This window comes from Manacus candei, unplaced genomic scaffold (assembly GCF_025592945.1).
Source record: "Manacus candei isolate 608988 ecotype Guabito, Panama unplaced genomic scaffold, ASM2559294v1 h1tg000065l, whole genome shotgun sequence".
NCBI classification, from domain to species: Eukaryota; Metazoa; Chordata; class Aves; order Passeriformes; family Pipridae; genus Manacus; species Manacus candei.
In genome coordinates, this window is record NW_026138113.1 from 3046706 (window position 1) to 3073180 (window position 26475).

Below are 26475 nucleotides of genomic sequence, written 5' to 3' on the forward strand. Positions count from 1 at the left end.
TAATGCCCAACTACTATAAACAAAAACTACCAATTCAATACAAGGCTTCCTTCAGCCTCATCCCCAAACTTGCAATATCCATCATCCCACCAAGTAAGAGTCAAGAAAGTTTCCGAGCAGAACAGAAAAGCTGAAGAAAATCTGCATGGAAACAGCTTTTGAGAAATTAAGAGCATGTTCTGCAGTGTCTGGAACAAGCCCTGGGCTCTGTCCTGCAGCACAGAGCTGTCCCCAAAGCAACCCCAGGGGCCCTTGGACAGGTTACAGCTAATGCTGCACTTGCTTTGCTCCACTGCAGCAGGGTGTGCAATGCCTGAGGAACCCCGGGCAGGTAACAGAAGCACGGGCAATGAAAAGACACAACCAATGCACTGTTTGAGAAGCTCTGCAGAGGCTCAGGCCCACGGAGAGCAGTTTCAAGTGAAGTTCACAAAGATGCCGTACTTGACATGCCAGGGAATTAACAACAGTATACAGGACTACACTGATACCCTTTCAGCTTCTCACCTTTCCAAGGCGTTACCTCCAGACACATTCTAGAAATCACATCTCCTGCGCTTCACTGGAATACAGGGCACCTTTGACAAATCCAACTTAACACCATCCACTTCTCTCATATCAGATATCGTATCTTCTCTCACATCTTCACCCAATCAAGACTAGACTTGTGTTTAACACTTTAATTTGCTTTTGAGAGGGTAACAATATTAGTTTTGGAAAAAAAAAAAACCCACAAAAGTTCTGTATAGTCATTTTAACAGATGGAAGGGGAAAAAAAATCTCTCATCACACCTAAGTGTGATACAAGGACAGATAAAATGATTTATCACAAATGTCTATATGTGATGGATAAAATATTTTTTCTATTACATTTCAGAACTAACTGAATTCAGAGACTTCCATTCAAAATGCACTCCTAATGCATTACAGCCACCACCAAACAGAAAATCTTTCAAGTTTTTCAACTGTACAATCATATTTAAAATGAGACCTTTTTAAACACAAAACCCTGTTTACAGAGCACCGGAAATGAGAACAGGACAGTGTTCAAAGTTGTGAAAAACACAGGTTACTTTTTTCAAGATGCAATACAAGCAAGAATGTAAAAACACAAAAGCTAATTAACTGTTCTAAATACTCATTAAACAGGTGTTAATAAGAACTCTAAGATTTAAGTAGTGTTAGGTTAACTCTATGCGAAAAAACCTCTGGATACCATAGTTTTGTGCCATTACTGCTCAATTATGAGAACTCAAACTACTGAGGACATCATCTATAGCACTATGGAAAAGCCAGCTCTTCTATTACACACTTACTATTTCTGAAAGTAATTGTCCAAGGAATCTACCTTTCCTCTGTCCTCTCTTGCACTCATAATTGTCCAACACACAGCAAAACAGAAGGGAAAGAAGTTTTAGCAAGCTCTGTTGAAAATAATATATATTGTCCTCACCACCCCCTAACTCACACTTCAACAGTCAAAACACATCCAGTGTATTATGCAGAGATTGTATTAGAGAAAAGCTTGCAAATATTTTAAAAGAAATTAGTATCTTCAATTTCTGTTTAATTTAAAAGACATTTTAGGGCCCAAGGTTTTTCCACGCTGAAGTCCATCAGTTTATCTCTTACAGCTCTCTCAGATCCCAAGGGCCTGGCACAGTCAGCATCAAACACAGGCCTGCTCCTGCAGCTCTGACCCCTGGACACTGACATGGTGCATCCCTGCTCAGACACAGCCTCTGCACCTCCTGGCCTACTTCAACACTTTTACAAGACAGTTCATGACATAAATTATTAATCAACTATATAACACAATAATGAATTATGAATTTTTTCAACCCTTCAGACACTGTTTTCTTTAGTGCCCTTAACTATGCTATTTATTTCAGACACCTCAGGGCTTTCTCTTTTTCTGCATAATAAGCAACAGCTAGATCAATCCAATGTAACACGATATTATAAAATAAGACCAAAATAAAATTACAAAATTTACAAAAAGTCTCATGATGATTTCCTTTTTCAAAATATCATCTGTCCAGCTCATCTCCTTTCCACACACAATTTCAACATTTCCCACTACCTCGCAGTGACCCAGTCTGCCTGAAATTGTAGGTATCTTTTTTCCTTGCACCTCACCCTACCAACCCCGCTTTCCAATCACCAGGAAAGGAGATCCCAGTGGATTCACACAATCATGGAATCAGTTATTGTCTTCATGGCTGTCCCTGCAGTGAGCCACCAGCCCTTAATGCTTATCCCAGGTGTTCCCCTTACACAGTCCGGTCACCAACTGAGTCCCGGCTGGTGGACAATCCAGATCCTCTCCAAATTCAGCACATATCATGTGGCAGATGCAGATACAAACAGCACCATGTAAACACAGACAGTATTATTACACCCACCAAATGGCAGTGACCTGTTTCTAATCCAACACAAACCCCTGAGTTTGGCTAGTGCTGTTTGATTTCTGCTTCATCACTAACACTGTTTCTCCTCTATAGATATGCCAGAATATTAAACATCAACCCAGGAGGTGCTTTTTTTCTAGCTGTTAAAGATTTTCTACAACAACTTTGTAATGTAAAATTAAGAAGGAACAGTGTCCTATAGAAGATATACAACAACCACATAAAAATCACATTAGCAAACAACAACTATGACTGAAGTGTTAATTTTTAAATGCAACAAACAAGTCCACCAATTATAAAAAGTGAATAACTTGTAGCCAAACAGAGCTTCAACATCCAATTTAACATGGAATACTGGAGATTATACTGCTGTGCTACTCCAGCCTTGCAAACAAAGACAACCTGAGGAACACAGTTTTGAGAAAATATAACTATCTGATAAAACCTCAAAACCTAAAAATGTCTGTTCACTGGCCAAAACCTGAGTTTGTACCACTCCCTCTGTACTGTATAATCGGAGAACATCCAAGCCTTCCTAGGTCTTAGAGTTATATGTAGCACTAAATAAGAAAGCAGGTTTCTTTGGAAATTCAGACCATCAACAAATTATAAAGCAAAATAGGACATCTATGTCTCTTGTCTTTTGAACTTGGAAGGAAAGGCAGCAGGACAGAAAACAAAAGCTAAGGGAACTATCAAGGAAATTCCTGAAAATTCAAGCTACACTAAAACCAATTTACCAAATGCCACTGTGAGAAAAAGGAAATTCAACAATACATTAAATAAACTGGTATAAGCAACAATATCAAACATTATTGATATTTGGCAATCTATTATAATAAAAGGAAGTTAAGCCTCAAAGTAGCTAGCGAAACTATACATGGTTAAAAAAAAATACAGAGAAAAGCTCCATTATTTAAATACGAATCAAAACTAAGCACTTGCATTAAAAAGACATGGACCACTTCCGAACTGGACTTTACCATATTTTTCATTTTTGTTTTTAAAAACAAGACAATAACTTATCTTGCTGTGACACTGCCAAATCCCACATCCTACAGAGGTGTGAAGATGGGGATAAAGAAACACTGCCCAAGGCTGTATCCTGGGCACTCTTGCCTGGTACCTGTGCCAAAAGCCTTCTCTTTCCTGCCTGCCCTGTGTCCCTGCTCTGTGTCCCTAGTGCCAGTCAGCCAATGACACAGGACACCTGCATTTCCAGCATCCCACACATGGACCTACAGCACCAAACCCCACGGGATGGACTCAAAGCAGGAGCTGTCCCACACAACCTTCTCAGGTACCAAATGGACCGTGCCCGTCTGGAGCTGCCATGGTCTGGGCATGGGACAGCTCATGGAGATAAAGCAGAAGTACAGGTCTCAAAATAAACATGGCAGAACCTAAGAAAATAAAGAAAAATTTCCTATGAAAATACAGGTATCTCTCTGCAAACAATACATAACAGGGAAACCAGTTTTTAATTTTTCAGTAATACCCAGCTTCCTTTCACTGTGAACAGTGCACACTGAACTGAGTTGCATCAGGATCATCTTCCAACAATAATTCAGCCAAATAATGTCTATAAACACAGGGAGATAGTTAACTTTTAAGAAGTTCTAGACATACAATGCTGCAATAAAAATTAAGAGGCATACAGGAGGATCAGCTACAAAGTGAATTAGTATCAGCATCAGAAAAAAAAAAAAAAGGCAAGTTATTTTTCATGCTCTACCACATACTACCTTTCAGAAGTATCTAAACAGGAAGCACTTAATTGTTCTACAAGGTATCATAGATGGGCTCTGTATACAATCACACTCTATTAGAATTAAAAAAAGGAAAAACAAAACAAACCCAAATCCCTCTGTAAACATTCACAGCAAATCCTACCAAGTGTGACACTTTGGGGGCTGTATTTCTCTCCTCAGTCTGATTTTGCAAAGCCTATATTCTCCACTGCATGCTGTAACTGCCATGCAATATTGCATCACCATTCCTGGGTCTGTGGCAGACACAGGGAAGAGGGTGTGGCATGGAAGCACCTACCTTAATTCAGTAAGGCTCAACTACACCAGTACCTGTACTTTGATGTGTCTTCACTTACAAAGTCTTTCTGTGATAACTATTCCAATTCAAATTCATGCTCAATATTTTCCCTGCATAACTTAACAGCACTAGGGAGCAAACCATCAAAATAACCACACCTGACCAAGGAGGCCTGCAAAGAGAGACTGGCCTCCAGAAGAGCCTGACCATGACACAGGACAGGATGACCTACATTGACTATTTTTATAAAGATCCCTCCATGTTGTTCATTGCTGAGGTTCATATATATTTCCATTTTATACAATCATTTATTCCTGTGATCCTTCATTTGTTCTGTATTCTTGTATGCAGTCCTGCTGACAGTGAAGTCCTGTAAAGAATGGCAATCTAAACCCCAGAGGGCAAATACGGAGGGGAGGGCCTGGGGAACAGAGATACTCATTCCAGAGAACAGACCTTGGTGCCCCAAGGTATGTCAGATATGGAACCTACACATAAATAACACCCAGCATTGTAGAACACAGACTAGTGACACTGGAGGCCTAACTCAGAAATTATGAATTTTTCAGAACCTCTAGTACTAACATGCACAGATTCTCTGGTCATTCTGAGTGAGAGTTTTTACAAATCTGGGTTTTTCTTAAATCCATTTAACCTTCAGAAGAAAGAATATTTAGAAGAATGTCCAATAAAGATAAGGTATTTATTTTATTTTATAACAGATACACATCACAAAGAGAATAAAACACAACATTTAAAACATAAAGGATCAAGTCTGTATTTTTAAAATGGATATTTCTGCATTTTGGAAGTAAGATTTTCCTAGTATGCTACTAATTCAAAAGGAGAGCTGTGGAAATCTAAGATAGGCCACAGGCAGAAAAAACACTGAAATTTTTACATTGAAAGAAATATACAGCTTTAGTAAAAAAAATTACAAAATTACAGTGAGATTTTCACATTTTCAGTACTTCATTTCTTTAAACTCCCACCTTCTCCATGTCTTGTGTTTCTAGCATCCATTCTTTGAAGCACGTGTGCCTCAATTAAAATCAATACTGTTTTATTTGACTTAGTTTTTCTCCACTCATCCACTCTGAATAAACTGTTTCTGTAAAACTGTGGAACAAGGATTCAACTACCACAATAATAAATATTTTTTAAAATCATTATTACAACATTACTCAAATTCTCAATCTTGGCTACTGCCAGCCAAGACTGGTCACTGCTGCAGAAAGCAAAAGTTCTACAGCTTTTCATCAGAACCTCAGGTTTAAAATGCAGCTTTATCTCCCAAATAAGAGCTCTTTCCCAGCAAGTGTCCAGCCCCAGCACAGTGACCAGGCCTGGCTGGAACTGCTGACTGCACAGAGCACCACGGTACATGAAAAGACTGAGCATTCCTTGAAACCTTCCAAAATCCCCAACCAAACCCACGATTAGTGGGACTAGAGCAGAAGTCTGTGGCAGGGGAGACCTGGGGTTAGTTCCTGCTCTGTCACAAGCTTCTGAGTCACCATGGGCAAGTACTTCCCTGCTTCTTACAGGTTTTAAGCTACCACAAGTAGCTGTGAGCCTCAGACATTAATGCAAAGGGAATGAAATGACTTGATAAGGATACTAAATTAACCTTGTTAGACCTTATTTGAATTTACTTCAGGTTAGTAATAACTAAATATCATTGCACACTAAAAGACACTGTTAAATTATTTAACATCTCAGTTTTTATAGTTAGCAATCATCAGACTTCAATCATTGTTTACTTTCCAACTCCTGCTCACATATGGACAACTGCCCTCTCTTCACTCCAGTATTTTGTACATTAAAGAGACAAATTAGGGAGACATTGGCAACACCCTTCTCACTACTTCTATAGTATCTAATATGAAGGCCTCCTGATTTTATGAAAGGTAAATAAAGTAACCTTTCATAAGAGGGATCCTTGTATTACCAAAAAAATTCCCTCAGCTTTTTTTGGGAAGCTCCAAGTACCCAGATTCTCAAGCAAGTGATTCAAATTCAACAGAAAAAAGCTCTTAGGCAAGAGAAGCACACGTTCTTTTATTGCCATTAAATTCTGATCAGGTACATCTCAAATGCCAAGTAAAATGCACTCACTATTTCACTTATCTGTATTGCCTGAAAAATGCTTCATGGCATACAAAATTAAAATTCAACCATAATCACTCTGAAGTCAGGCCTGAGTCTGCACCAGAAATTAAAACACAAGATATTATAAAAGGTTTGGAAATGACAGGCAGAGATGTATCTTTCTGCTACTTCACGTTCTCTTTATCTGCACTTTCTAAATGCAACTTATCATTATGTCCTTCTCTGTAAAACATTGTCCTCTCCTCCATTATGTAGTAAAAATCAAAACCTGAGTCTATGTTGCAGTGCTGAATCCTGAACATCAAATCCCAGCAGTGACTCACTATCTAAAGCACAGCTGTAAACTTCAGTATTTTTTAGCCTTTTTCTTTTACAGGAGCGTTACCAAAATACAATAGGTTGGAAGGTCAAGCATTCAAAAATTGGGAAATAAAAAATGTAAAGCTCCATGGACAACCCTAGGCCTACTCCCTCATATTCTCATTAAGGAGTAGCTTCATGAAACGCTCTTTTTGCCCACGCTCAACTCCAGTAGTAGACAAGCACCTGTATCCATGGAAGAACTACAGCAGTACATGGAGGAACAACTTTGGCTTAAATGGAACACCTGATCTTAAAATAAAACTGTTTAAGGCAGCAGCTGCTTTTAATATGCACAGAAGTGTTCTTAAAATTACTGCTTTACAGGTGCTGTTTTAGAAGAACATCCATTTTTTATTTGTAAAATTTCCTTTCTAATAATTACACTCGACCTAGCACAAAGCCAGACTAAAATTTTACAGTACACCATCAACATCTGCCAGCCAAATGATCCCCTGGTCACACCTGTGCAACCAGTCTCCAAATTACATCCTCACCACACTTGTGTAATCACACAGATATCGGCCACGGAGGGAAGAACCCTACACAAATTAACTCTCAATTGAGTTAACGCCTTCATGCACTAAAAAGAGGGGAAAATTCCTGTGAATGAAAGTCATTTTGTGACTCTAAAGATTTTTATATAAATATATGTGCATATATATTTCAAATTAAACGGTCATTCAGAAATCAAAATATTAGCTGAGCAGAGCATTTTCACAGCTTTTAAAAGAAGACAACTGCACATAAGAAGATGGAAAGGAGCAAAACTTAAGGTTCAAGTATAGGCAAAAGTGAACAACTTTACATGAATTTAAAAATTAGGTTATATACCTATCAACACACAAATGCATATCAAAGCATGTTTCACACATCATTTCCAAAACAATACTAGGTAATTTAAGAAAATTAAAATATGAAACTGTAGCAGACCTATATCTGGTAAAAAAAAAAATTACAAGAGGTAGTGAGGTTTCAAAAAAAAAAATCAGAATCCATTTTTACAGAACTAAGGACAGGATTAAGGACTATCTAAGCTGATACAGGGAGTTACAGCCATTATCTTTCAAAGAGAAAGTAGCAACATTACATGTTTTAAAGGTTCTTAAATATTTTAATAGCACTTTTAAGAACTGCTCAGTTACAGTATTTCTTAAGAGCTTTTCAGATACCATTACAAACCTGTGAAGAACATGGTTTTTCTACAGCACAAAGAACACTCCAGCAGGTAGAGGCTCCCCAGTGCCAGGCACACACAGAGCATGTCAGACTGTACCACCACTTCTACAACAAACAAAAGGCTGCCACCAACACCAGTGGGTGTGCTGCCTGCCCTCTACCACTAGTTTTCTTTCTTTTTAAGGCAGTGGATTCAACAAGATCAGTCTTGCCCAACTACCTGAGCACTGGTACACCAGGAAGACACCAAGACCAAGTGGCAAAGGAGGTCATGGCCATTCCTTGTTAGCCTCAAGTCTTCACCTACACTGCTCCTGAGCACACCCCCAGCTCCTGCAGCAGAGCTGAACCTGCAGCTCTGGGCAGTGACCCAGCACACAGGTACCCATTCCTCACAGGCAGAGAGTTGGCAACTAAACTTGGGACTAAAACTGCCCCATTCACACTGGTGGCAGAAACACTGCAAGTTAGCACTGGCAGTCCAACAGAAACTGTTTTTAGCTACTGCAGAACTGTACCCTGGATGTGCCACAGCTTGTGCAGTGCTACATCTTCTATTATTTCTTCTTTCCTAACACTGATGTGTTAACAGCACATAACCACATATTTTAGAAATAATGTTGACTTTTAGAAAAATCATAGGAAAAAATTACTTTTAAACCCCATTTCAAACTAATACCTACATCACATTTCAGCATGAAGCAAGGTGTACTAAGAATTACAAAACAGAACTCAGAAACTTCACATTTCAGTTGCCAGCCCCTTGCAAAATACAGAAGACACAGAACTTTCCCTTATGAAAGATATGTAATACAGAGCAAACAGAAACCAAAAATTATGTCTTTTAACACATGTACACTTCTAAGCTAGACACCAGTCCTAGCAATTTTTATGCAATTTATTTTCAAGCTTTCCCTCCTCTAGTATAACTGTAAATTGTTTCAAAATACTCCTACTGCAGTTAAAATGTTTGGACAATCCTTACATGAGCAAAATTTAACATACAATTTTCCTTCATATATAGTTTTCCTTTTACATATTTCATCTGACCACATGTTTGAACATGACTCTTGAAAGCATGGCATTTTAAATGCTCTTCCTTGACAGCATTAAAAAAAAAACCTTGAAAAGCAACTGTAGTCTTTCATCAAAGATTAAATTACGTTTTGCTCCATTTAGTACTACCTGAAAGAACTGCAGAAAAGAACCTTAAAATATTTAACTTAAAGATTTCATGCCACTGTGCTTGGTTTTGGTTGGAATAGAGTTAATTTTCTTTGCAGTGGCTGGAATGGGGCTGTGCTTTGGATCTGTGCTGGAAGCAGTGCTGATAAACACAGAGATGGTTTTGCTATAGCTGAGCAGAGCTTGCACAGCCTCAAGGCCTTTTCTTCTCACACTGCCCCAGCAGAGGGGAGGCTGGGGGTGCTCAACACACTGGGAGGGGACACAGCCGGGACAGGTGACCCCAGCTGACCAAAGGGATATTCCAGACCATCTGGTGTCACACTCAGCACACAGAGCTGGGGGAAGGAGGAGGAAGGGCAGGACATTTGGAGTGATGGCGTTTGTGTTCCCAAGTAACCATCACCCATGATGGAGCCCTGCCTTCCTGGCCATGGCTGAACATCTGCCTGCCCACAGAAAGTGATGAATGAATTCCTTGGTTTGCTTTGCTTGTGTGCACAGCTTTTCCTTTACCTGTTAAACTGTCTTCATCTGAATCCACAAGTTTTTTTTCACTTCTACTTTTCCAAGTCTCTCCTGGATCCCACAGGTGGGGAAGTGAGAGTGGCTGCGTGGTACTTACTTGCCAGCCAGGGTTAAACCACGCCAGCCACACAAACCACAGTTCAAAGAACTTCTCTTTCACTTTTAAGGAGCTGATGACTAATTTTTTAAGCAGCAGAAGTTATCACTACACTCTCCCTCTTTTTCTTCATCTCTCAGCAAGGTCATCAATTGCTACAACAAAACATGTTTCTGGATAAGTCAAACCCAAAAGGAATAGTCAACAACAACTGTCTGTACAGCAATTTGCTGCTCTTTTTATAACAGTTTCCCTGGAATATATCCATGGTAATTTTATAAAATCCATTTCCAGATGCAATAGGACAAATACAGGCTTTACCATTTAATATTTTACTTTCTCACTGAAAACACAGCCGACCTCAGTTTTTGTATTCAGCTTCTACAAAGAAAAACAAGTCAAAATCAGAAGTGGACCATTTGGTTAGCTGTAATTATCTAGCACTTTATCTGATTAAAGCACTGTGGAATTAGTAACCAAATCTCTCATTATTCCTGTGATAACACAAAGAATCACCATTTTATATATTCACTCACACGGGCATATATTTAAAATAGTTGTCCTGAGCATTGCAGAAACACAGTATGCAGTTTGGATCAGAACTGGAATATATATCTATAGTGGCATAAAACTTAAAGAGTTAATGGGGCATTAATGCCAGGTTTTGTCTTCCTGCTTTAGTTAGCAGCTAAACATACCATAGCTTGATATCAAACTGCCCCAAGTCAATGATTTAGGAAGATTTTTGCTATGTGCAATTAAGTGCTAATAAGAAAAACTCAGATAAATCTGAAGTAACAGCTCATGGTAACAACACAGTATATATGCCTGTCAGTTCCTAGTCCATGTTGTGATACTGTACACAGAAGGCACACACCAAAATTGCATTTTTATCATGATACCGAACATTTAAGAAACATACATTTTGAAAAAGAGTAAACTGCTTACAACAAATTTTTTTATTAATGAAACAAAACATTTTACTGAGGTAATGATATCTCTCTAATTGTTGTGTATTTTTGTTACAGTCAAAAGGGGTATCTCTTACTAACAACTAGTTTTCACTTTTCTTAATGCTAACTTCCCTTCAAAAACCAAAGCAACAACAAAAAAAAGGATCCAGTAAAAAAAAAAAATCTTCTGCATCTACAATGTTCATGATGGTTAAGACTGCAAACTTCAGAGATGAGATCCTAAGGTTTAGGCACCACACGATGGCTGAGATGAACCAGAGCCTGCCAGCATCCTCACTCACTGCTGCTGCTTTCTGCAGCAGGTAGCCCCAAAGCAGCAGCCAGGGACCCAGGTAACTGCAGCCAGCAGCTGGAAACACCCTTGGCACTTGGGCTTTCTGCAGACTGGCACATGCACTACAACTGAAGGACTGAGTTCTTTAGATGTCTCCAGAATTACAAATACCATTGATTCACCTTGACCATTCTGGTTGGCTCCCATAAATGAGACAATCACTAAAGCAAAAAACACACCGATAATCTATTTGGCAAAACTCAGTCCAGCTCTTAAAGTTCACACACAGCTACAACCACTATTACCACAGAAAAATAGAGCAAAGCAATTCTAACTTAAAATTAAGAACATCACGTTCCTCATAGCAGTTGCATGCATAGTCTTCCAGACTGTTTCATCTGAAGATCAGAGTTCATAAAACTGTCCTACTTGATTTCTTTGAATTTTGAGACCAAAAAGAGTTGCTTCTCATATGAACATGCTCATGCTCCCCCCTCTTCCACATTAGAGGCAGTTGTCTGACATCAGAGCAGGATTTCTTTCTCAATTCATACTAAGCAAACAGTAGCAACTCTATTCAAACCTAAGTATCAAAAGTACTCATGTTATTTAAAGTATTTACTTTCCTTAGTTCACACCTACTTAGTTGGAGCCACTGAATTTCTGAGCTAACTCCTTTAGTACAGTCTAATTAGACTGTGGCATTAAAACCTTATCAACAGACGTGACACACTAATGGTTAAGATACTTCATCACAACATGCACTTCCAGGTCAAAAATGCCCATCATTTCATCAGTTTCAGAATTCTTGGGTCACAACAGATTGCTAAAACTGGACCACTGATGGATGAGCCTTATCCTTGTCCTTTCCTACACAATTTTTCACTGCTCTGAGAAGTACTAAGGCTATTTAAGAACATTAGTTTCCACTGACAATAACATAATTATGATTTCTACCATTCGATTTTTACACCAATGTTACAGCATAGAACAAATGATAAAAGTAGAACTAATCGACCTATGCTTTAGGTATACACCCCAAAGTTATTTTCTGCAACAAATGAATAGTCCAGAAATCCAAGTTTTATCCTAAAAGCCTCTCTTGTATTAGTCTACCTGTATCCCAGTAACTCAAATCTTCTTGTAAACCAGCTTGAATAAATCAGGGTTGAGAAGATTCCCTTCCATTTTCCCTACCCGTCTGGAATGCACCGTGCTAACCTCGAGTCTGGGAGGGAGATTAGGAGACAACTGAAACTACGTCCCGCGCGTGGAATATCCCGTGTCCTCCATGACCTAGTCCAGTTTAGCTATGGGCTTCCTAACAGACACTCATCTGCCAGGTTAAACAAATTAAACCACTTTATTTATTTAGCATATGATTAAACTGCTTTCAGGGGAAAGGCAATATTCACCCAGACTGGTTGAAACAGAGACTGCAGAGAGAATATTGGAGAAATACTGTATGAACGTGAGCTTATAACAAAAGTGCCACCAGTTCAACACCGGAAAAAGAAACTCGATGAATAAATACTCAGAATGCTTTGCCTTTCACTACAAACACTGTTGTTTCCCGTCCTTTTAAAACCGTGGAGAAGGGGAAAGAACGAAGATCTCCAGGCGCTTAATTCTGCAGGGGAACCCGAGGGACGAGCCAGAGCCTCCCTCCCTCTCTGCCCTGCCCGGATTAGGTAAGAGCCAGCCGCGCTCCCGGGGAATGTCACGGCGGGGCCACGAGCGGCCCATTTCCCGGGCCAGGCTGTTCCCGGGCCCGCCGTGGCCCCGCCGTGGCCAGGCCGCCTCCCCGGGCCGCGCCGGCCCCGCCGCGCCGGCCGAGCACAAAGCGCGGCAGGGCCGAGCCCACAAAGCGAAGGGGCAGCCCCGGCCGGGCGGAGCGGGCCCGGGCCGCGCCGCCGCCCCCGACCCACACAATGGCCCGGCGGAAGGGCCCGGGGCCGCCGCCGCTGCCCGGCCCCGCTCGGGCCCGCAGGCCCCGCCACAGCTCCGCCCGCCCGGGCCGCGCTTAGGCCGCGCCGGGGCCTTGTCCCGAGCCCGCCCCGCGGCCGCGCCGGGGCCTCTGCCGCGGGCGGCGGGGGCCGAAGGGCCGCGCCGGGCAGAGCCGCTCCCGCCGCCCCCGCGGCCGCTCGGGCTCCCCGGTGGGGCCGCGCTCACCTGTGTGCGCCGGGCAGGGCGGGACCCGCTGAGGCGGCCTTGGCTCCCCCGATGGGCGCGGGCTCCGTGCGGGGCCGACTCTCTGCGCTGCTCCGGCCGAGACGCTCCGTGCGCGGCCCGAGCCCAGCGCGCGCTCCCTCCCCTCGCTCGCTCCCTCGGCCGCGGGCACGCGCCGGCTGCGCCCGAGCGATCCCGATCCCGCCGGTGCCGCCTCCGCGCGAGCGCGCTCCCGAGGCGCGCTCCCGCCACCCACCGCGCACGCGCGGGCCGCGCTCTGCCCCGCGCCCGGCCCGGGAACAAAGGCCGCGCTGCCCCCCGGGAACGGTGCGGGAATGCTCCGCGATCCCACGGGATCCCAGCCGGCCCCCGAGCCCCGGCACAGCCGCCGCTCACCTGCGCCGCCGCGGGGTCACCCGGAGCCCTCCCAGCCGGCCCGCCCCGGGCGGCGGCCGCCCCGTGCTCGGCGCTGGGAGCGGGTGTTGGGACACACCGGCATCCGCAGGGCCGGGGCCTGGGGGCCACGCGGGCTCTGTCACAGCGACTCGTAGTTCTGTTTTAAGAAATAATAAAAAAACCCAAACCGCAAAGTGGCCTCTCCGAGAGAGGCCGGTACCGTCCAGCACTGGGTTTAATGGACTGCTGAAAACAAACCCCTTCTCCGGGCTCTGCACAGACTGTGCATCGTTCGGGTTGGGTCCCCGTCCAGCAGTGCCCTAAATACATATGTAAGTTTCAGCACATAAACTGGATGGAATAAATGTAATTACCGGTGTGCTTACATATACTTTGTTGGATTAGGACCCTGTTCATCTGCGGAAGCTATTCAGAGGTTTGCCAGAGGAGAGACACTTGTTTATTTTCAGTAAAATATTTAAAAATATGTGTTTGCTATTTTATTTCCATTTTTTTTGAATGACTGAAGCATTTTCTTGGCCAGTTTAATTGATTATCCAGATGGTTCTCAGTATCCTCCTCATTCCTTTTGATGACCAGTAAAGCACTTCTTTTTGTTTAACATTGCTATGTTGAATCTGCCAAGTCTGCTCTTCAGAGATTTTTGTGATTAGTTTTAAGGCAGATTCTCAAAAATACATCACTGTAGTGATGCAATGCAATATGTACCAAAACCACTCTTTAAGAATCCCCCCGAATATGGATAATATCAATTATTTATTTTCAAAGGATGGCAACTACAGGAGTTTAACTTTGCACATCATTTCTCCCTGCACACCTTGTAGCTGTGCAATGATTATTGAGCCTTTTCCTTTAAGTATTCATGGGGAGTGATACAGTGGCAGTGACTGCCAACTCATAGTTGGGCTGACTTATTGAATACTTAAAGAGATATGATTAAGTAAGGTACTATTTTTGTCCTGGATAGGAAGGGCACAATCCTGAAGCAACATATTCTCAATATTAAATTTTTTCCCCACCTTCAATTTTAGTACAGAGTAGGGCTAATCATTTGATGTATTTTTAAACATATGGAAGTCTATTCAACGGTGGAAACTTCAAAAAAGGTAGTATCCTATAGAGAACAAGGAAAAAAGTATATATAACAGTAACAGTATTTTTAGAGAACCAGAATGCTTATCAGTTCCAGTAATCTGTGTGGTTTCTACAGAGCATCTCTGTGGTTAACACTTTGATCCTGGGAACACACACTAACCTTTTGCTAAAAAGAGGCAAGTGACAGTCTCGCAGTCCTCTGTCAGATCAATGTGTTGCTAGTTGGTCAACATTACTAAGCATTTGCTTTTCCCTGGGTAGAAACTAGTTTCTTGGGCAGTGAAAGTAATTAAATCTAGTTTCTGATGGCTTTTTCTTCTCTTTGACCTCACCACAGGAACCTCCCAATTCACTCCCACCTTCCTGCTAGCTCTGAAATGCCTCCAGCTTGCTCACCTGCCTTAACCCTCTGCAGCACCTCAGCTCGCTCATCCCTGTAACTGGAGGTGCCCCAGAGGGAACACCCAGCACAGCTCCTTCCAGGCTGTGTCCACCCACTGCTCCATGACCCAGCTCACACCCTCCAGCTCTGCAGACCAGTCACCTTTCCCTCCTCCCATCAGTAGGACCACTTATCTCAGTTTTCCTCCATTATTCATGATTACACTTTCTTGTAAAGTTACAGGAACTGCAGAGTCTTTGAGACTCATTCCTACCTCAGACTGGGGTGTCATTCACCCCCAGGGTCAAGAGTTAGTAGAGAGGCCTGACTGGAATAGACCCCATAGCAGGTGGCACAAACTTCATTACTGTAGGAAATGAGGGCTAAAAGATCTCAAAGACACTTTAGGACGTCATCTAATCCATGTTCCTGCTCCAAGGTAGGATCAGCTATACCTTTGTTATTTTTACCAGAAGTTTGTATAATCAGCTCATAAAAGTGTGCTGGTTTAAAAGTTAACCAGCAGGGGGAATGAACCCAACTCAAAGGAGAGATTATAAGTCAGAATAACAATTTATTAAAATAATACAGTAAGTACAATAATACAAACAAACAATTGGTCTCAACCCACAAAAACCCAAATGTATAACCCAGTACCCTGGGGCCTGAACAAAGTGGTGTTCCTTGGGCCCTGTTTGAGTCCAAAGTAAAGGGAGAGGGGAAGAACCTGCTGGTGGGAGAGCTGCTGCAGTCTGGCCAGAACTGGTGATCGCAGTCCAGTGGTGGTCTAAGTCTGGTTGAGAGCGATGAGATGCAGCCGTCCTCTGGATCCCACGAGTGGGTTGAAAAAATGTTCCAAAACTCCAAGATTATATATCCTCCAGTTCAGGCAGGAATGCTTGGTACTCCCCTCAGGGCGGGGAGTTCACAAAGGGTGTGAGGACAGAAACATCCTTCTATCTCACAGGCCTCTTAACACCTAGTTTATAGCCTGAGGAGTCAGGCTCTATGGGTAGAGGGTGCGAATAGTCTATTGACAACAATAGTCTAGTTTCTGGGAAATGACATGGAATGCTATAGAATACAGTTTTGGGTTACACCCACCATGCTCTATGGGCAGAGGGTGCGAATAGTCTATTGACAACAATAGTCTAGTTTCTGGGAAATGACATGGAAGGCTATAGAATACAGTTTTGGGTTACACCCACCATGATGAACTGATCTCAGCTGTCCTAACTAGGACAAAAAGTAATTCATATATATCATTACATTATAATCTAAATCTCCCATTATAATTTCAGCTCATTCTTGAAACACTTCAGTGAACACAGGAACATTTTTTTTCATTTCTCACTTTTTGATGCCTTTAATCTTCAGTAAATTACATAAATTTCTTTCCATCTACAGGTTAGCACTGCAAGACCTCTGATCATTCTTTTCTTTTCTCTCTGCATACTCTGCAACTGCTCCTTTTATTCTTTTTTTACCATAGTTCTGGCAACTGGACACAGCACTCCAACCAAGCCCCTTTTAAAGGATGAGTAATAAAGGCTCACTGTGGAGGTGCCATTAAATTAGCAGTATCTGTTAACATAATAATTTTAAACCAAAGTTAAGCATTTTAACATCAAGTTTTACTAATTATTTATTTACTGACATTATTTTTGTATGCATTGTTCACTAGGAAAAGTACCTACTGTCACTATGGAAGTATATAATACTACTGTCATTGACGTTATATAGGGATGTAGGCCTGTAGTTTAATGGGATTACTGTGTTTCCTTGCTAGACAATAATGTCTGTAGATCTTCAGTTTCATTTTATGTAATAAAATACTTTTTTTCTCCTCTAAACTTTAGACAGTATCCTCTTCGTTAAAAGTCCTATTATTTCACATTCATTTAGTGAAAGGGATAAACTGGTTCCCACCGTTTATATAAGTCACTGTAGTATTTTACAAAGTTAATATATTATTATACTATACATGAATTTTATGTGAAAAGTCATTGGTGGTTATTTTATGTTTCTGTAAAACACATTTTTTGTTTTACAAATGAAGAAAGTACTAGCAACACATAGCAGCATTCTCTTGAGATGAAGAAACATGATTATCAATGGAAAAATTGGCTATCAAATATTGTGTCTGGATCTGATTTCTTAGGCAAAAACACTGCTTCTGATCATTCAAAGTAACACTCAATCCTATGAGCTAAGTACCTACTCCCTCAGCAAAGCACCCAAACATAAATTCATTTCCAAGCTTGTCTGTAACAACACTGAAGGTAGCAAAAATACCCATGCTTAAGTGATTTTCCTACTTATAAAGTCTCTAAAAGTAATGAATTAATTTTTACCCACTATCCTTTCCTGACTACTTTTTTTATATACTGAAATGAGACCATTGAGCCCTTAAGAAAATTGGGTACATGGTGTCCAACAAAACACACATTTTGAGACTTGAGTAAATGAAGTGTCTGAAGGTAATAGTACACTAATTAAAAATTAGTGATTACAAGTTACAAAAGGACACGTCAGATCTCTACTGATCTCTTCATTCTGCAGTAGGGTGAGTTTGGGTTTTTTAATTTATATTCATCACTGCCTAGGCTGCCAAACATCTGTATTCCCAACCAGCTTATTTAGGGATCTTCTGGCAGCAAGAAAGTGAAAGAACAGCATGACTACTTAAAGCAGCTCATTGAAAAATAATCTTAGTTTTTCAGAGAAGCATCGATAGCTGTTTCATATGTCTGCTTGAACCACACACTCTGCATGGGAACCAAATTCTGAGCTAACAAGAATTCCATAAGAAAGCAACTTTGGATATGCTGAATCTCTTCTTATATAACATGCTGAACTAAACCTAGTTTGCAAGAAAGAAACGAGATTCTGTGAAATAGGTGTGATATCCCACTCCTAACCTGCACAGCCTCCTACCCACACAGGGTTGCTGACTCCTATAATTTCACTGATAATACTTCACATGACAAAGAGCTGGGGGATTTTTCCCTGCAGTGCTGCCTTTAACATCTGCAATATTCAAGCAATTTCCTCAAATTTGGTTTCCACTAAAATAAGTGAACAAACAAAACTTTCAAAAGTAAGAGCTAAAGTTTCAGAAGGCAAATAGAATCCAAAACGTAGTTTCAAAATAATAAATATTTCATTTTGAAGCTAATGTGTTAGACTGGTTGGATTTGCTGGTCCTGATGTACCAGTTGAGTTCATTGGATATACTCATAGAAACGATATGCTACATTCTATTATTAATTATAGTGTAGTTATGTACTAAGTCTTCAAAAAATTAAAAGACAGCCAGCCTGAAAAACATCAGACTGATATTCTGTATTTTGTAATTATCATAATTGACTGATTTAACTATCTAAGTTATTTTATAGGGAACATTTTCCACTTCTGTTTGACTTTCATGCATCTGATTTATTTACCACATATGTCCTTTTTCAGGATTTATCAGAAGTTGAAACTGAAAGAAAAGGTGGAAGACAGACTTCATAGAAAGACTAGGAAAACAAAAGCATTTTTAGTTTAACAGTGGACACAAACAAAAAGAATCTTTTTAAAGTGAAAAAGATTCTAAATTATTTTTTTAAAGTTATTCTGGGCAGGAAAATGTGCCTTGTTACCCTTTAAATCATATAAACACATTGCAGAAGCCTCTTTAGAACTGGAGATTTTAGGCAATCCCAAAAGAATTAATTCTTCAGAAGCACTATAGAAGTTAATGCCTTCTTCCCCTCCTGATAAAGGCTGGCACCCTAACATTTTGTAGATATCCAAGCATACAACAATCACAGGATTAGGCTGCATGTATTTTTTCTTTATGCAGCAATTATTTAAAAAACACATTTTAATAATCTGTCAGTTGACTGCAGGCCTGTTAGCAAATCTGATGGGTCACAGAGCTCCACAGAAATAGTTATGCTCAGCATATTTCTAGGCAATTTTTACCTTGGAGTTTTAGGAGGAAAGCAAATGACTGTGTACCAATGTGGATGAAGTAATTAATCTAAATTCTGTTTTAGAACAAGCTCTGGTTTTCAAGACAGAAGTAGTACACGCTCAGCCACAGAAAGAGCCAGCACAAGCATTGTCCTCCTGAGGATCAGCATGAATCCAAGGAGAGGCTTAGGACCATCAGGTTATTTTGCAAGAATCTATACCTAGTCATTAGACAAAATACAATTCCAATCAGCCCTGACCTATTTTAGATTCCAGCTAACTAAATTTAAAAGCCTTTAAAAGCAATTAAAATATCCTGAATCATCCGAGTCTTATATGCTGTCTTCATTTAACTCCTTCTGAGTGAAAAATGAGATGTACAATTATATAGCATATAATTATGTACCATAAATAAAATGGTATCACATTGGAAAAATTCTATGGTCCTGTAGCACATGATATTATATGGAAATAACTTCATAACTACATGTTGATTCACTAAGTCAACTACAGAATATAAACCTGATTTTAAAATAATTTGAAACACACACAATAACTTTTCCAGTTTTGAAATTTTCATGTCTGTAAGGCTGAACAAGTGTTTTTTGAGGGTTTTCTTTTGTCAAGGTTTTTGGGAGCTTATGCCTGGGTGGAAGACATTATTCTTACACCATACCATGAAGAACAACAACAACTGGACAGTCCTAGGTAATTAGAAACAATATAAAGTAGTAAGTCATCCATTAAACAGGTTGGGGTTTTTGTGGATTTTTGTTGTTGTTTTAAGTCTGAGACTATTGCCAGATCTGACTTTGTTTGGCAGATAATCTCTATATACCAATAATCAGGTGCCAACTAAAACCTAATCATTATACGGAAAGTTCTGAACCAAACTCAACACATCTTTAGTTTAATCCAGAAACAAACAGCAAACAGAGTATGCAAACACCTGTAGCTGGCACAAATAAGTTAGTTTTCAAGATGTATAGTCCCATACCAAGCACATTAAAGGTAGTTTTTCTCTAAATTCTTACAAGTTGTTCCATTATATGGTTACTCACAGTTCAGGCAAACAGCCAATGTTTGGAGCCTTCCTAAAATGTTTCAGTCAGGAGGAGACTTGTATAGAATTTAGGTATGTCTTTGTCATAAACCTACTGATTTATGAAATAGTTGCCTTGAACATACTGGAAAGAAAAAGAAAGTGGCATCACTTTCCTTGCTTACAAATCCCTTTTTTTGCTTTTGTGAAATACCTCTGACAGAGGCTCATGGCTTCTCTTCAAGTTTTCTGATGAGAAAACACATACTAATCCCCATTTCTATACTTGCAACCAGCCTCCCGAGGCACATGATTAACACCTTGCTCAGATCCTGCCACGTCTCCCAGTTCCTACTGTTCTAGCTCTCTCAGCACACATAAATGTTCCATTGTTCTCCTCTTCAGCCTTTACTTATTGACAGCCCGTGACTGAGCACAGGCACAAACATTGGCCAGAAAAAAGACCATTTTGAGAACACCTCCAAAGAAAATGGTCATGCTTCCAGTCTTTTTTTCCCCCTCTTTTCTTCCTCTATCCATACAAACAGGGACAAAAAGTCTCCTGGTTTTCATTTTCTGCATGAATCAGTAAGAATGAGAGTACTACCATGGGGAAGCCTGGACAAAGAAGAAAGGTTTGCATTCAGCTTTCAATGGAGGGGGATTGGAGAGTTTTGAATTTCCTGTCAGTAATTTTTCAGCAGAGTTCTGGTGGTCACCAACATACAAATGCAGCAAGATCATATAGTACAGTAAGGGTCAACTTTACTCACATTCCTATTTCTGTTTACAATACATTTTAAAAGCATTATCAATGTCAACAGAGACTTCTCACCAGAAATACATCAGCAAATGTACTGGATAAATATAACACATTAGGTGTTCTGGGAAAAGTGTAAAGTAGGGATATTTATTATCAGGGCTCCTTTGTCATTCACCATTCCTGTTAATTTTACTGGGAGATAGTCTGAGCACACACCACAGAGTGTACTGAGGATTATAAAATTGGAGTGGGTGAAGCACAGAAGAAGCTGTTGGCCACAGAGAAATCTGATTACATGCATTATCCCTGACACTTCTGATTTACCAGAGAAGAGGGAAAATTACAAATGATAATGTTCTGGTTTTCACACCTGAGTACAGAGAAAGCTTGAGGCATTATAATGTTATTTGATATAAATGCCTAATTCATACTGCACACATCTTTTTTCCTTCCTACTGTAGTGTCATTTACCATTGTAGCACCTCTGTTTCCAGCCTCCCCATAGACTGCTGGTGCTGCACAGGAAAGCTTTTGAGGCTTCCTTTTATTCAACGAGGTTGTTATAACAGTGTTATAAGAGAAAAGAAAGAATTAAAACACAGTCTGGTTTGCAACAGGATAATTAAAAAAAATGTAATATGACAAGAATAGGTTCACCATCCCAATTAGGATGGTGACACTGACCATCAATAATGTCACCATAATTCTCTCTGCTGAAGATGTTGGGTTTTTAATTCTTGTTATTTTTTGTTGGGGGTGGGTTTGGGTTTCTTTTTTTTTTTTTTTTTTTTTAATTTCTCTCAGTTGTGTGGAGAGGACAGCTCCCTGGCCAAGGTAAAAGACTCTTTTGTAAAATTATTAAACTTGATTCATTAAACATTAAGCATATACACCAAAGTAAGCCCAAAATTAAATGTAAAATTCTGAGGTAGTTATAAATAAATCCATACTTGCTTTGATTATTTTGCACATTTGCTTAAAATGAAAAGCTCTTGGGAAGATCACACATTTGCAGAGCTGCCTGAGAGAAAATTTATAGCTTGTCAGCTGCATAAAGATATCATCTTCCAAAGTATTTTTGGGTGACATGGTAACAACATTCAATAAGATATTAAACAGAAATCCTTTGCAAGCTGTGCCTCTGTTCACTGTGATACTGCTAAAAAGTTTATTTCTCTCTAAATGGAAGACAGCAAGTACATCATTTGAACATCTGCACAGTGAAACACACATCCTTTTTCATAATTATGGAGCAAATTCTGCCCTGGCTGGCCCAGAGGGGATGAGGAGAACCCTGCACAGTGCAGCCATTACCACAGGGACCTTGCAGACAGGATTGTATTCCAACAGGCACACCCCAGGGAGGCACTTCAAGACATGATAAAATACTGCAACCCTGTCTGCCTGCCTGGCCTTCTATACAGTATTAGGGAAGCCTGCAACAGCACCTTCTTCTTTTAAATAATATGCCATTGAAGCTGTATCATATCAAGTAGAGGTCTGCCACATTACAGATCTTTAACATGTTATTGTAACATGTGGTGCCTTAAGAGTGCTAATGGAAAAATCCCCAGTTTGTTCAGAACTTAAGCTCCAGAACATGGGAATTTCTTGTTGCAGAACTATTCTTGCTGTTGGGCATCCTACACGTTCAGTCAGTTTGGATGGGTGGTAGGGAAATCTACTGCACAGCAATAAAATCAATCATCTCTGTATGAATTCTCAACTAGGCTATTCAGGGACAAATCTCAAACAAAGTGACTCCAATAGTTTCAACAAACATGTCTGTCCCTTTAGTCATCGCATTACAGACAATAATTTTCACAATCAATAAATTTCATCCCTGAGCTTACAATAAATAGTCCTTAGAAGCGTATTACAATGGGAAGTCCTGGAATGTGACCTATCCTGGTAACTAACCAAAGCAGAATCTTCTCCAGCTGCACATCAAAGCAGCTGTAAAACTTCTTTTAGCACGGAATTAGAGCTCATTCAGAAAATCCAACTATTTTACCCTATCAAATTTCTCCTCATCATTGACTGTAGAGTTCCTACAGTGCTGCATCCAAAGTTTGGGGGTTTTCTTGTGGAGGTTTTTTTGAGGCAGAGATAAATTTCAGAATGTTCCTGAAAAACAGGAAAGAACTTCTTGACTCCAACTACTAAATCTGCCACCCCTCCTCATTTCAAATTTTTTGACAATTTAGCTTCCTTTTACAATGACTGCTCTGTCTTAAATTGTTTTATTCCACTATTGTTTTATTCCACTAGATTCAAATTTTCAAATTGTGCATTGTGTTTTTCAGAGTTGTGTATCTCCCTTTTTCTCCTTAGTTATGAAGTCCATTAAGAAACTATTTTAATCCATGTCCACTTTAACTTTTTCCTCCTTTTTTAAGTGTTGTTTACCATAAGCTCTCAGTTTTATTGTCACCTTCCTGATTGCTGTCTACCAATTAGACACTGAAAAGCAAAAGGGTATCTGGAGTCTCTACCAGGGAGAAAGTAACCCCTGGGAATGAAAAACAACTCATGGCTACTGCATCTGCTGAAATCTAATGGAAATGAATTTAATCTAGTTAGAGGATAGACACTGGGGCTTAGTAGTGCCAGAGGCCTTCTGAACTGTGTACATGCTTATCATAAATCCTCACAAACTATTTTAAATGTCATTTATCTTCGTAGCTCTCTAGTTCTGTAACTTTGTTATAACATGGTGCTCAAGGAAACCATAACAAAAACCTTCTTACTATACAGAACTTTTTTCCACATGATTTTATTCAGTATAAACTGAAGCCAACACAAATAGGAACTGAGTGGTGGGGGGATACTTGTTTATGTCAGTACTGCTAAATACATAGGCTCAGCAGCCTAAGCTTGCATGGGTCAAACCTGTAACAATATTTAAAATACTGTCCCCATATTTAAAATACTGTCCCCCAAACCCAATTACCTCAAAGAGGATGGTGACAAGACCATATCCTAGAAGGGAGATAAATCTCTACACATTATCAATACAAATTAAGCAGGGAGGTTATTGATTATAATCTCTTGTGCCAACGGAGGAAAAAACCAACCAATTCTTGGTCTGAGAGAGGCACTTTTCTAACATTCTCAGTTTCTTGTATTTTTACCTTGAGTTTTGAACCGCAGTTGCAATGACATCAAGATGTAAATATGATGATCTGACTTAAGGGAGTTAAAACACTATACAACTAACTAATTTCAGACAGTAGGCTAAGAAATTCTGGTTTCTCTGCCTTTTGGATTAGTTGCTGTATGCATGGGGGTTTTTTTGGTTCACCAGTAGAGACTGGCCTAGAACAACTGCTGTAAATACATATTATTACTCATACAGACAAGTTACAAGGCTAATTTAAAAAATATATAATTTGCTGTTTTGGAGATCTGACAGATGTTATTTCCTACATCAAAAGAATTATGTTATCTACAACATGAACTATGAGTAATGTATGCATAACACCATGTTAGCAGTCCACCAAGATTCACCTAGACAATCATAAACTGGGAATACTCTGATACATCTCCTTTTCCACATATTTAATACAAACATTACCAAACTTCCTTATTCTTGGATACCCTAAATTCAGACAATTAACAAGAAAAGCAAAACGGGACCTGAAATCCTGTGTCTCTATTCCCATCAGCAGATTCTCTGTGTCCTGGGAAGGAGATGGAATAACCACTCCACTTCCCAAATTGCCATATTTGTCTTCATGTGTGCATATAAAAGGACTGATACATTTGATTCACCATCCTTGCAGTACCCTCAAGAGGACAACGAAAAATCCAGCTCTTCATGACCATAATTCACGGAGTACTTCTGAACAATCAGGACATTAGAATGCTCATGGACATTCCTTCTGATGTCACAAAGTTACCTACAAGCAAGACCCCTGGCTAAAGCCTTCATACTCAGCCCACACACAGTTGCCTCAGTTTTGTGATGGAAGGCTCAATTTAATTCTATCTACTGTACAAACTGCAACTGCCCTTTTCAAATTTAAAGACACTTAAGTGTTTTAGGTAAGGATATGTAATTGGATTTTCAGACACCTTTGATCATAGATCCCTTTATGGAGTCTTAACAATATCAATTCCAGTTTTGCACCAGCCTAAATTACATAGGTGATGTTTTGTTTATTAAATGCACCGTGCTTATGAATCCTAATCATGTGCCAGGGCTTCAGTATGCCAGCTGCTCCATGGATATAAAGTTAGGAGGACACTTCTTGTCCCACACACACTTTTGTAAGAGATGGGAGAGAATATGGACAAAAGAAAGTGGCAAAACAAAAAAAGCAAGCAATATAGGAAGTACTACACTATGTTGTCATCCTGATATTTATCCTGTTTTGCAAGCATGACCAAAAAAAAAGAGGAAAAAAAAAGAGGGATAAAAAGTTTTCTGGGATTTCAATGAAAGTAACAGTTTTGCAGGTGTGTAAAACCTTCTTCTGGAGCATGAGGAGGGGCATAGAAAACCATGAAAATCTGAACTGAGTAACTAATTAAAAACTAACTAAAAAGGCATCAACCGTGCTGTGTTGGGGTTGCTGGAGAAAGGATTTAATCACTCAGTACCACTGAGAGTTGGCAGACATTAACAGAGAGGCTGTGAACGGATCTAAGGAGGAGCAGGGCTTATTTGCTTGATGCAATATGCAAACCAGAAGCATATGATCTCAGAAAGGGATCATGTTCTCAAAGTTGCTGTCTAGGAAAAAAATCTCAGATTTTAACAAGACAGACACCAGCAGAGAGAAATACCAGAATATGTTCATTTACTATGAAGCAGATACAGAATCTTAGAAATACAGCCTTTTTTTTTTTTTCTCTGGCTGACCTCTGGTATTTGTTGAGAAGAACTGAATTACAGTACTGAGAATCAATCCTCAAAGTAGTTTTTGAAAGCATTTCACATTTGCCAGCTAAAAGTTTAAACAGAAGAATCCCCTGGCATCGCCACTGGCTTACACACAGATTCACTTACACACATTCCATTTTTCATGAGGTGCCCACATCAGCCATATAACATTACTTACAGAGAAACCTTACTGCTTTTTCTCCACTGTTTTTTAGTAGGACAAGGCTTCTGTTCCCTCCGGGTCCTACCGTTTCTTCTTTGTTGCTTTCTATCCAGAGTCACAGAAGAGCATCTCCTGCCTTTCATTGTATTCCTCTGCTGGCTGTAAGGAGTAATTTCATGGTTGGTGTATGAAAGAACTTCATTAGGAGAGAACATTTTAGCCAGAAGACCTCTCTCTGGTTTGGGGAAAGATTAGGTTATTTCTTCTTTTATATCTCTGGCCTCATGGAGAAACTGTGTGAGGCCTTCCTCATTTACTGAAAGTCTGGGCTGAGCTTCATCTTCCAAAGAAGCACATCTTCATCTGCTTATGCTTCTGTATAAACAGAGTTACATAAAAACTTACACTGGACTGATTCCAGCTTATA

At 40.1% G+C, this 26475-nt stretch overlaps 1 protein-coding gene across 2 annotated transcripts in view; it reads right to left on the reverse strand.

Moving 5' to 3' along the window:
- The window catches only part of SIAH1 (siah E3 ubiquitin protein ligase 1), a 68435-nt gene that overhangs the window by 8168 nt on the left and 33792 nt on the right, over positions 1-26475 (reverse strand). Inside the window, exon 1 of one of the 2 annotated variants that reach the window (XM_051805674.1) lies at positions 13342-13471. The exons of the other annotated variant lie outside the window; for it this stretch is intronic. The gene's annotated coding sequence lies outside the window, so the exon portion shown is untranslated. Of the gene's footprint in view, positions 1-13341; positions 13472-26475 lie in introns of those variants that run through there. 2 annotated transcript variants of the gene reach the window in all.